Here is a 12,170-nt window from a genome sequence, read left to right as displayed (position 1 = left end):
TGCCCGTAAGTCGCCAGAATGGGAAATTCAACTTTAAGAAATCTATATAGATCTTCATTTATTCTATTTTCCACTATGAATTCTTCTAAGTATGAATCAATTCGACTGTGGGCTATGTTGACCTCATTTATAGAAGAGGGAGTATACTGTGTGGAATTATTTAGAAGATTGAAAATTTTACTTTTATATTGTTCCTGATCATAGAATACTATTCCCCCACCCTTGTCCGCAGTAAGAATGCGAATATTATTGTCACACAGTGCTTGAATAGCATCCATCATGTCATTACCAAATTGTTGCCCTTTGTATTTGTACTTACATTTGTTATATAAGGAATATACCTCAGTATTTACTACATTTTCAAAAGATGTCAGTGTGTTACACATGGGTGGAGTGAAAGTACTTTTCTTGAGTCCCTCAATCTGATTTGAACTAATACTGTTCTGATTTTTAAAAATATACCCAAATTTAATTTTCTCATAAACAATTTTAATTCAACTAGGGTATCTGTTATATCAAACTTGGTGTCAGGTATAAATTTCATACCCTTAGAGAAAATTTGAAAAATTCGTAATACGGATGAGAAGTATAGTTATAAATCTTAATATCTCCACAGGAGTGTAGAATACTATTTTCCTTGGCATCTGAGTTAATACTTCCCTCTGTGATACTATTAGGAACAACATCTAAATATCTGGGGTTGGAATTATGAAGATTCACTGATGGTTGTATCTCCGGTTCCTCCAGGAGTTCTTTCCTCTCCTTCGGTTCCACCGTTCCATTTGTCCCTCCCATTGTCTAAAAACAGTCATCTTCCCAGTTGTATTGATTAGGATGTCCTTCATCCTGTGCAACTTCACTAACATAAGCAGCAGAGCGATTTGTGTATCTATTTTTTGTAATAAATTTACCATCATGCCCATTTTTCCATCTAAGTAAGCTGTCCCCTTCTCATATTGTACTATATATATTTGTAGTATTTTATACTTACTTTCATAGGTCTTTTGATACATATTTTCCATATTCATATTGTTTAAAATAAAGTTTGTCCCACTGTGTAAACATTAAATCATCCTTAATCTGTTTATCCAATCTGTCTATCTCATTAAGCAACTAATTTTTGAATCATTACATTCCACAATAAATCTGATAAACTTCCTACCAAACTCATCAAACATATCGTTGCAAATCTTGATATTCTGTGCATTCATTTCAATCCCCAATGGTTCCTTAAAGAACCGCAGCCCCATGGGTACAATCCCACTTTCCAAACATTTGTGCAAATATAAATTTTCAACCTGAAGGTTTTAACCTTTGTTAAATTGTTACCAAAAGTAAAATTAACTTTTTCAAGGATGGGTGATTCCCTTCACCAACAGAATAAAATTTGAAACCGCTTGTGGAATGTCCTTGAAATCAAGCGCATATCCATAAATTTATCTAAACAATAATCTTGTCTTTTCAAACGATCCACTTGAGTAGATGCAGCAACTTCATTGGAAATTACAGTACCTTTCTTAGGTGCCTGAATGGCGCTTTCCTTGTCCTCCCCACCATAAGTACGAACCGTGGAAGACGCTTAGGTTTGGCACCTGATATGAGACAACGGTCTTCTGTGTTGTCTACATTGCCTGTCGAGTATTTGAAGCTGAAACTGCCCCTTCGTCACATACATCCTTCCTCGGTTCGCCTGACTTAAGGGAGGAAAACCTCCTCCACTGGCTACCCATAGAGGCGGGTGAACGTAGCAACCTGCGGGTTAGGTTGAAACTGTTTATTTGGAGCAGTACTAGCCGGCGTCAGTAGTTCAACAAGTCTAGTAATTCCCCGAAGAATGGTCATCTCAGAATGAATTTTATCTATCAGATTGGAAACATTAAGCATCTCCTGCATGGAATCCATCGAAAACAACGTAATAAAGATGATAATCCCAGCAAACAACAAAATTGCAAACACACCAAAGGTGAATGAACGCCAGGAATACAGGATACTGTGCTGGAAACACTTAATTTATTGACATAAAATAGGTTGAGCGCTTACAGAAGTAAATCTGTCTTCTTCAGAACATCATAGCATGGAATCATGACGCTTATATATCATAATTGAAGTAAAAAGCCCGCCTAAATTGTAATTAAACAATAAATCAATTATTAAAACAGTGCTATCTTACACATTTCATACAAATGCAATGTATACATCTTGCTACATAACCACACTAAAAATATAGTTCATATAATTTACGAACCCTACTAATCTAAAAAGCAATAAATATCTAAATCACTATTTTATATATACTAAATAAGCAAAATCACAAATTATTAAAACAGTTATATAATGCCATTTGATTATTTTTCTAAAAGTGGAATAAAATGCCTTCTAAAGTGGCTATCAATCAAGATATGTATAATATATATCAATCATGATATTGGTAGAAAAAATATTTGTGAGTTGAATTTATAAAATAAAATATATATATATGTAACATATTGCCCAATGCATGTAACACATTATGTGACATATGATATATAATATATAATATAATATATGACATACAATATAATATGGAATGCAAACATTATATAAATACTGTAATGAATATAACAACATATTGCACAATTTATTGAACTAAACCCTGACTAGTGGTTTTGTAGGAATCATTTCATTAAGGCCTGGGGGGGTGGCTGCATCCAACCTTATCTGCCACCTGATTTCCCGTTCCCCAACAACAGCTTTTAAAAAAGATTATTACCACAAATTGGAATATCATGACCAGTGATCAGACCATTAAAAGCAAGATTACTGAGGAGCCACACTTCGTGTATAAAACTGGAAATAACTTAAAAAGAATAATTGAATTAAAATCTAAATTCCAGAAAAACATTAATGTGAAGAGGACAGGCACTAGAAGATGTGGCCAATGTAATTATTGCAATTATATTTTGGATACACCCAACATCACTTTGAACAATTGTTTAAAGAGTAAGATTTGGTTTTCTAATGGTAATTGTTTATCTAAGCATGTTATATATTTAAGTGTTTGTCAAACCTGCAAGAGTTTCTATGTGGGTAAGACGGACCTGTCTTAAAAACAGGATATATGATCATATATACTGTATAAGGAAGTGTGACATTAATAATGCACTATCAAGACATCTTATTAATAGTCCACAGTGCAAGCTATTCAAGTTTGCAATTCTAGATGTTGTTTTCCCCAACCCCCGAGGTAACATAAAAACTGTTGTTGGGGAACGGGAATCAGGTGGCAGATAAGGTTGGATGCAGCCACCCCCCCAGGCCTTAATGAAATGATTCCTACAAAACCACTAGTCAGGGTTTAGTTCAATAAATTGTGCAATATGTTGTTATATTCATTACAGTATTTATATAATGTTTGCATTCCATATTATATTGTATGTCATATATTATATTATATATTATATATCATATGTCACATAATGTGTTACATGCATTGGGCAATATGTTACATATATATATATTTTATTTTATAAATTCAACTCACAAATATTTTTTTCTACCAATATCATGATTGATATATATTATACATATCTTGATTGATAGCCACTTTAGAAGGCATTTTATTCCACTTTTAGAAAAATAATCAAATGGCATTATATAACTGTTTTTAATAATTTGTGATTTTGCTTATTTAGTATATATAAAATAGTGATTTAGATATTTATTGCTTTTAGATTAGTAGGGTTCGTAAATTATATGAACTATATTTTTAGTGTGGTTATGTAGCAAGATGTATACATTGCATTTGTATGAAATGTGTAAGATAGCACTGTTTTAATAATTGATTTATTGTTTAATTACAATTTAGGGCGGCTTTTTACTTCAATTATGATATATAAGCAACATGATTCCATGCTATGATGTTCTGAAGAAGACAAATTTACTTCTGTAGAAAGCGCACAACCAATTTTATGTCAATAAAATAAGTGTTTCCAGCACAGAATCCTGTATTCCTGCTCATTCACCTTTGGTGTGTTTGCAATTTTGTTGTTTCGCTGGGATTATCATCTTTATTACGTTGTTTCGATGGATTCCATGCAGGAGATGCTTAATGTTTCCAATCAGATAGATAAAATTCATTCTGAGATGACCATTCTTAAATTACTAGACTTGTTGAACTACTGACGCTAGTACTGCTCCAAATAAACAGTTTCAACAAGGATGTATGTGACAGCTTCAAATACTACGACAGGCAATGTAGACAACACAGACGTTGTCTCATATCAGGTGCCAAACCTAAACGCCTTCCACCGAAAGGCCATTCAGGCACCTAAGAAAGGTACTGTAATTTCCAATGAAGTTGCTGCATCTACTCAAGTGGATCGCTTGAAAAGACAAGATTATTGTTTAGATAAATTTATGGATATGCATTTCAAGGACATTCCACAAGCGGTTTCAAATTTTTATTCTGTTGGTGAAGGAGGGAATCACCCATCCTTGAAAAAGTTAATTTTACTGGTAACAATTTAACAAAGGTTAAAACCTTCAGGTTGAAAATTTATATTTGCACAAATGTTTGAAAGTGGGATTGTAATGGGGCTGCGTTCTTTAAGGAACCATTGGGGATTGAAATGAATGCACAGAATATCAAGATTTGCAACGATATGTTTGATGAGTTTGGTAGGAAGTTTATCAGATTTATTGTGGAATGTAATGATTCAAAAATTAGTATGCTGTTTAATGAGATAGACAGATTGGATAAACAGATTAAGGATGATTTAATGTTTACACAGTGGGACAAACTTTATTTTAAACAATATGAATATGGAAAATATGTATCAAAAGACCTATGAAAGGAAGTATAAAAACTACAAAGGGATATAGTACAATATGAGAAGGGACAGCTTACAGATGGAAAATGGGCATGATGGTAAATTTATTACAAAAATAGATACACAAATCGCTCTTGCTGCTTATGTTAACATCCTAATCAATACAACTGGGAAGATGACTGTTTTAGACAATGGGAGGGACAAATGGAGAACGGTGGAACCGAGGAAAGAACTCCTGAGGAACCGAGATACAACCATCAGTGAATCTTCATAATTCCAACCCCAGATATTTAGATGTTGTTCTATTAACTCAGATGCCAAGGAAAATAGTATTCTACACTCCTGTGGAGATATTAAGATTTATAACTATACTTCTCATCCGGTATTACCGAATTTTTCAAATTTTCTATGAAATTTATACCTGACACCAAGTTTGATATAACAGATACCCTAGTTGAATTAAAATTGTTTATGAGAAAATTAAATTTGGGTATATTTTTAAAAATCAGAACAGTATTAGTTCAAATCAGATTGAGGGACTCAAGAAAAAGAGTACTTTCACTCCACCCATGTGTAACACACTGACATCTTTTGAAAATGTAGTAAATACTGAGGTATATTCCTTATATAACAAATGTAAGTACAAATACAAAGGGCAACAATTTGGTAATGACATGATGGATGCTATTCAAGCACTGTGTGACAATAATATTCGCATTCTTACTGGACAAGGGTGGGGAATAGTATTCTATGATCAGGAACAATATAAAAGTAAAATTTTCAATCTTCTAAATAATTCCACACAGTATACTCCTCTTCTATAAATGAGGTCAACATAGCCCACAGTCTAATTGATTCATACTTAGAAGAATTCATAGTGGAAAATAGAATAAATGAAGATCTATATAGATTTCTTAAAGTTGAATTTCCCATTCTGGCGACTATTACGGGCATTCCTAAGGTCCACAAGGATATATATGATCCACCCTTTCGTCCTATCATATCTGGCAGTGCCAGTAAAGCCTTTACCTTTGGACAAGTCATCCACTATAAACTCAAACATATTTATGATATAGTTGAACATATTATGAAAGACTCCTGTTTAAAAAGGAACTATGGTCCCCCAGATTAATTTATGTGACAATAGATGTACAGGATTTATTTTCCTGTATTCCTAAGGATGACGGAATATCTAGATTTATTAGTAGTATGTGCAGGGTGAGTGGACTAGGCCAGGATGACATCTCCCTCCTCACAGAATTTATGGACATTGTTCTAGACCATAATTACATCTATTAGGAGCCCGAGTATTATAGACAGAAAACGGGGGTAGCCATGGGCACTGCCTGTGCTCCTATTTATGCCAATATGGTACTGTTGGATTGGGAAGTGGAATTCATTTTAAATTCAAATTGGATGTCCTTTATTAAAAGATATGTCCGTTATTTGGACGATATCTTTATACTTTGGGAAGGTGAAGTTGAAGTATTGTATGAATTCATTAGTTACATTAACAGTACTACGGATTACCTCAAATTCACCCATCAATATGATAGGCACAGTATAAATTACTTGGATGTCCAGATCTACAGCAAGGACAATGAATTTCACTCCAAAATCCACAGAAAAGATACTTTCAGTAATGGCTACCTGCACTATAGTAGTGCACACACATATAACACCAAGAGGGGCATTATCAAGGGGCAGTGCATTCATGCTGCACGCATGACTACTGAGAGACATATAGTGGACCAAGAATTGGAATATATTGGCCGATTGTTCTTGGACAAGGGATATCCACCCAATATGGTGAAAGACATTACAGGATATGTCAAGAATGAATGGGGATTAAAATATAAGCCACTTTTGGGGTGGGTATATCCAAATCTACACCAGGAGATATTAGTTCAATATAGCGGGTCAGAGGGAAGTGGCTGAGAGCAAAAATACAAACACATACACAAGGTCATGTATTATCCAATATGGTAAATATTCAAAAGAGGTAAAAGATTATTACCACAAATTGGAATATCATGACCAGTGATCAGACCATTAAAAGCAAGATTACTGATGAGCCACACTTCGTGTATAAAACTGGAAATAACTTAAAAGAATAATTGAATTAAAATCTAAATTCCAGAAAAACATTAATGTGAAGAGGACAGGCACTAGAAGATGTGGCCAATGTAATTATTGCAATTATATTTTGGATACACCCAACATCACTTTGAACAATTGTTTAAAGAGTAAGATTTGGTTTTCTAATGGTAATTGTTTATCTAAGCATGTTATATATTTAAGTGTTTGTCAAACCTGCAAGAGTTTCTATGTGGGTAAGACGGACGCTGTCTTAAAACAGGATATATGATCATATATACTGTATAAGGAAGTGTGACATTAATAATGCACTATCAAGACATCTTATTAATAGTCCACAGTGCAAGCTATTCAAGTTTGCAATTCTAGATGTTGTTTTCCCAACCCCGAGGTAACATAAAAGCTGTTGTTGGGGAACGGGAAATCAGGTGGCAGATAAGGTTGGATGCAGCCACCCCAGGCCTTAATGAAATGATTCCTACAAAACCACTAGTCAGGGTTTAGTTCAATAAATTGTGCAATATGTTGTTATATTCATTACAGTATTTATATAATGTTTGCATTCCATATTATATTGTATGTCATATATTATATTATATATTATATATCATATGTCACATAATGTGTTACATGCATTGGGCAATATGTTACATATATATATATTTTATTTTATAAATTCAACTCACAAATATTTTTCTACCAATATCATGATTGATATATATTATACATATCTTGATTGATAGCCACTTTAGAAGGCATTTTATTCCACTTTTAGAAAAATAATCAAATGGCATTATATAACTGTTTTTAATAATTTGTGATTTTGCTTATTTAGTATATATAAAATAGTGATTTAGATATTTATTGCTTTTTAGATTAGTAGGGTTCTAAATTATATGAACTATATTTTTAGTGTGGTTATGTAGCAAGATGTATACATTGCATTTGTATGAAATGTGTAAGATAGCACTGTTTTAATAATTGATTTATTGTTTAATTACAATTTAGGGCGGGCTTTTTACTTCAATTATGATATATAAGCGTCATGATTCCATGCTATGATGTTCTGAAGAAGACAGATTTACTTCTGTAGAAAGCGCTCAACCTATTTTATGTCAATAAATTAAGTGTTTCCAGCACAGTATCCTGTATTCTTCATTCACCTTTGGTGTGTTTGCAATTTTGTTGTTTCGCTGGGATTATCATCTTTATGACTGATCTTAAACTCGGACCCATGTTGTCTGAACCAGCATATTTTTTCTATTGTTTTGAGACCAGAGTTAATTGCTAGATTTTACATATATAATGTCTTTAATTACTGTGGTTTCCTGACCAGGTGCAAGCTTACTAAGAAATGTTAATGTAGAGTTTCTGTTAGCCTGGGAAACGAGAGAATTGTTAAGAATGATGTAATCTAAAATGAGTCCGCAGGATGTATTATCAATTTAAAGGAGTTTCTCAGAGACAGAGGGACACAGAGGAGTCTGTATGGAACTGAGTAGATGGACAGTGCTGTTAGCCTGTGTAGGGTAGGTGTTTGGGGTCCTGGAATCTCCCGGTGAGGAACATCTGTGGTCTCTCCAGCTGCTGCATGTGCTTTGTGAGGTACATGCCGAAGGGGGCTTTGTACAAAATTATTAGCCTTATAATCTTAAAATACATGGATCTTATCACCTCTTTGTCTCTGGATGAGATATCCTTACTTTTGAGTTGGCCCATCCATGAAGATTTCTGTACAACAGAAGCAACATGGTGCACAGACTTCAGGCTATCAACCTGGGTGGCCAAATGCCTCAGTACTGATTGTGTATGTAGGACACTGTTGTTAAAGTGATACTATGTGGGGAGGTCAGTCTCCCCAAAGGGGATGATGATGCATCTGCAGGCATTCAGCTTGACGCCATGTTTCTGGCAGCAGTTATTTGTTTTGGTGAGACCCTCTTGTAGGACATCCACATCACTTTGGGTACTGATGACTGTTTCCAACTTGCAGTCATCTGCCAACATGGTCTAGTGTTTTTGGCTTGCACCTCAGGAAAGTATACCCTGTATACCAGAGGCTCCCATACTGATCCCTGGGGTATGCCACTCATTATGGGTGTACTGCTTGGGTTATGATCATGTGGGTTCTATCAATAAACCAGTTTGCTATCCATGTGGTAGCATATGGATTGCTTCCTAGTCGACAGAGTTCATGTACTATGGCCGAGTGGGGAATAGTGTGTAAGGCTTTGGCCAAGTCAAAGTGTCTGGAGTGCACCTTCTTTCCCTCATCCATGCCTTTGTTGGCTGTCTCAGGGAAGTCATCCAGAATTCACTGACATACCTCCCCTTGAGGAAGGCACACTGTGTGGGGTCAAGTATTTGGTGTTTGCCAATGTCCCTGTTAATAAGGTCCACAATGATCCATTGCATGGCCTTGCAGATCAGGCTAGTTAGGCTGATGGTTCTTTAATTTCCCAGATCGGTGAACATTCCATCTTGATGTACAGGGATAACAGTGGCTGTCTACCACTCAGCTGTGACAAAGGTGGTACTCAGGCTTTGGTTGTGTAGGGTGTGTAATGATGCTGCCAGTTCATGCCTGGGTTCATATAGGTTGCAGGCTGGGATGTATTCAGGTCTCATGGAGGCTGTCTTCTTGGCTTTGAGAGGGCAGTGATGGTCTGTTCCCTAATGATAAGGGCTGGGTTGTCAGGTACTGGGGATGTCCTGCTTTCCTGATGGGGGGGCAGAGGGGAGGCATTTCTGCTGAATCTGTCAGCCAGTAGATTGGCTATATCTACAGCATTTGCGTATGTGGTGTCCTTAACCACCAGTTTTTCACAGATCTGGGAGTTTCTTTTGGGAATGCAGACAATTGTAAGGAAGGCCTTATGATTGCCTGTCTTAGATGTGGGCAATTTGGACTTGGAGATGACTTTAGAGGATTTCAGTGGTGCTCTTATTTGTTTGTTCAGGCTAGGGGTGATTACTTTCAATTGTGCACCTGCTCCTTCTCGGTTCTGGACAGCGATGTTATCCTTTTGTTACATAGTTCCTTTATTGCAGATGTTTGCAGACTGGTTTACTCTCCCTTGTGGATGATGATGTTGTCCTGTCTGGTAACCCTGATTCCATACACTGTATATATATGTTGGTATAATACTTTTATGTACATTTGGACATTGGTGCCTGTTCTTCCAATGGGGTATGGGGCTGTTCAGCTGTTTATACCATCCCTCTAGTGGTTGTGCTCAGCTTAGGAGACATTTTGTTTTACCATGGTTAGAAGGGGGTCAGGAGAGCTGGTGATATTAAACGTGATCGCTTTTTTGTTGGATCTTGCCAGGGAGGATGATACCATAGGGGTGCTGCAGTGATTAATCACATTGGTTACTGCCAAGTCCGACATATGTATCACATCTTGTGGGATTATCAAGTAGCTGTCCTAAAGATTTAGCATTGAAAAGATGGGGGACTCTCTGTGCATTTCTGTTATGGTTGGTTTTCCAATCAGTGGTTGGGCACTATAAGTCAGCCAGGATCAGGGTAACAGGTTGAATCTTGATAGATTTGTAGAGGGCCAGATATGTGGGGTGGGTATCTTGAGTCAGATATGTTTGCCTGTAGCTACCTATAATTTGCATAGGAGTCTTGTCATCAGTTGACTGCACTTGAGTGTCTTGTATGTGTCAGACTGTTTGACCAGCATGGAGGTGTGTGTCTGTGTAATATATCTTTATACTCCACCTCTTTGGCTTTGTTGTGCACATTTTGAGGTCTGGCAGTGTGACAGGATGAGTGATCAAGTAAGGATGGGTGGCTCCCTGCAGCTATGGCCCAGGTTTCTGTGAGTGCACAAATGTCACCACCTGCCAGGGTTACAAATGGTTGCGATGAGTACATTTTCCTGTTTAGACTCCTAGGATTTAGCAGGAAGGCCTTTACTTTGCATTTTGTTGAGTGCTATATGTTGGTAGTATTGACCCCATGACTTTCCCTAAAAGGCATTATGGGGGAGGCAAGGACCTTTGCCAGAGGCCTGAAGGCCAAGTGAGACAGATGCAGGCCTTCTCTAGCAAAGCAGCGTAGTCTGTTGGTCATATGTTCCCAGGCTGCCAGGCAGTGAATCCCCCTGGGATGACACCAGTAAGTAAGCCCATTGTTACTGACAATCATTTTCTGTTTGTATTGAGCCATCATTCCAGGTGATGGTAGAATGCTGCTTAAGGCTAGGGACATACCTGCATGGGACAGGTATTCAGCCAGCTGAATCATGTCTGTCTTCCTATAGTCTAGGGAGGTACATATGACATCATTCACACCACCATGGACTAGGCCAGAGTGATAACAGTACCTGCTGTGGAGTGACCTGAGTGCATGTATGATATGGCGGATTTTGGCTCCTGACAATCAAGCAAGCATGATTTTCTCCTTATCCAGCCTGGTGAGAGGCGCATCTGTATGTGTCACAATGGAGTCTCCTATGAGTAATATGTTGAGTTTATGGTAAGGCCTTAGTGGTTGTGAGACTCTAGTGTGTGGACTATGCATGTTCTATGGTGTATAGGTTTGTGAAGTTACCATGTTTTTTTGCCTCTGAGGTGTCCTTTGTTTGTGTTTTTGTTTTGTTGATGACCTCCACTTATATGGGTGTGTGTTGTGTAGTTGTGGGTGATGTTTACTGACTCCATATCCTGTAGGGCACCTATGTTACTGGACGATTTGTTCTGGTGTGCACATTTTCCATTTGTCTGGCCAGTGGTTCTCCTTCCCATTATGTGCGTCTTTTTGTCCTTCTGTAGTCCAGTCACAAGCTTTGGCCACAGTGGCTGCTGTTATGTATTTGTATTTGTGGTGTGAGCGGGGTAGATGCCATAACATCACACACAGGGTTATGGGCTTCACACTTCTGAGTGTACCTATTTAGCAGGTTGCCCATTATTGCACCACTACATCCACTGTGGTCCTCAGACGGTTTGTGTTGCTCTGTTATTATGAGGCTACATGTTGGCCCTAGCTGTCAACCTGTTACAGACTGCCATCTAGATAGGCCCATATATGACAGTCAGACACAGGCCCACACATGGGGACAGGGTGTTAATAAAGTTCTGCCAAACATAGACAGTTGGGAGACCGGTTTGGTATTTGCTTGCTTTTTCTAATGGGTATGACGTCTGTTTCTCCACTGTCTGCCACTGATGTTTTGACATGAACCTTTCTTGTTTTACAAATAGTTTGACAGGCAAATGCAGTGTTAGGACAAGCAGAACAGATATATGT

This window comes from Protopterus annectens, chromosome 9.part0 (assembly GCF_019279795.1).
Source record: "Protopterus annectens isolate FY-2018-M chromosome 9.part0, PAN1.0, whole genome shotgun sequence".
NCBI lineage: Eukaryota > Metazoa > Chordata > Ceratodontiformes > Protopteridae > Protopterus > Protopterus annectens.
The sequence above is the reverse complement of the archived record's forward strand: the minus strand, read 5'-3'. Positions refer to the sequence as shown.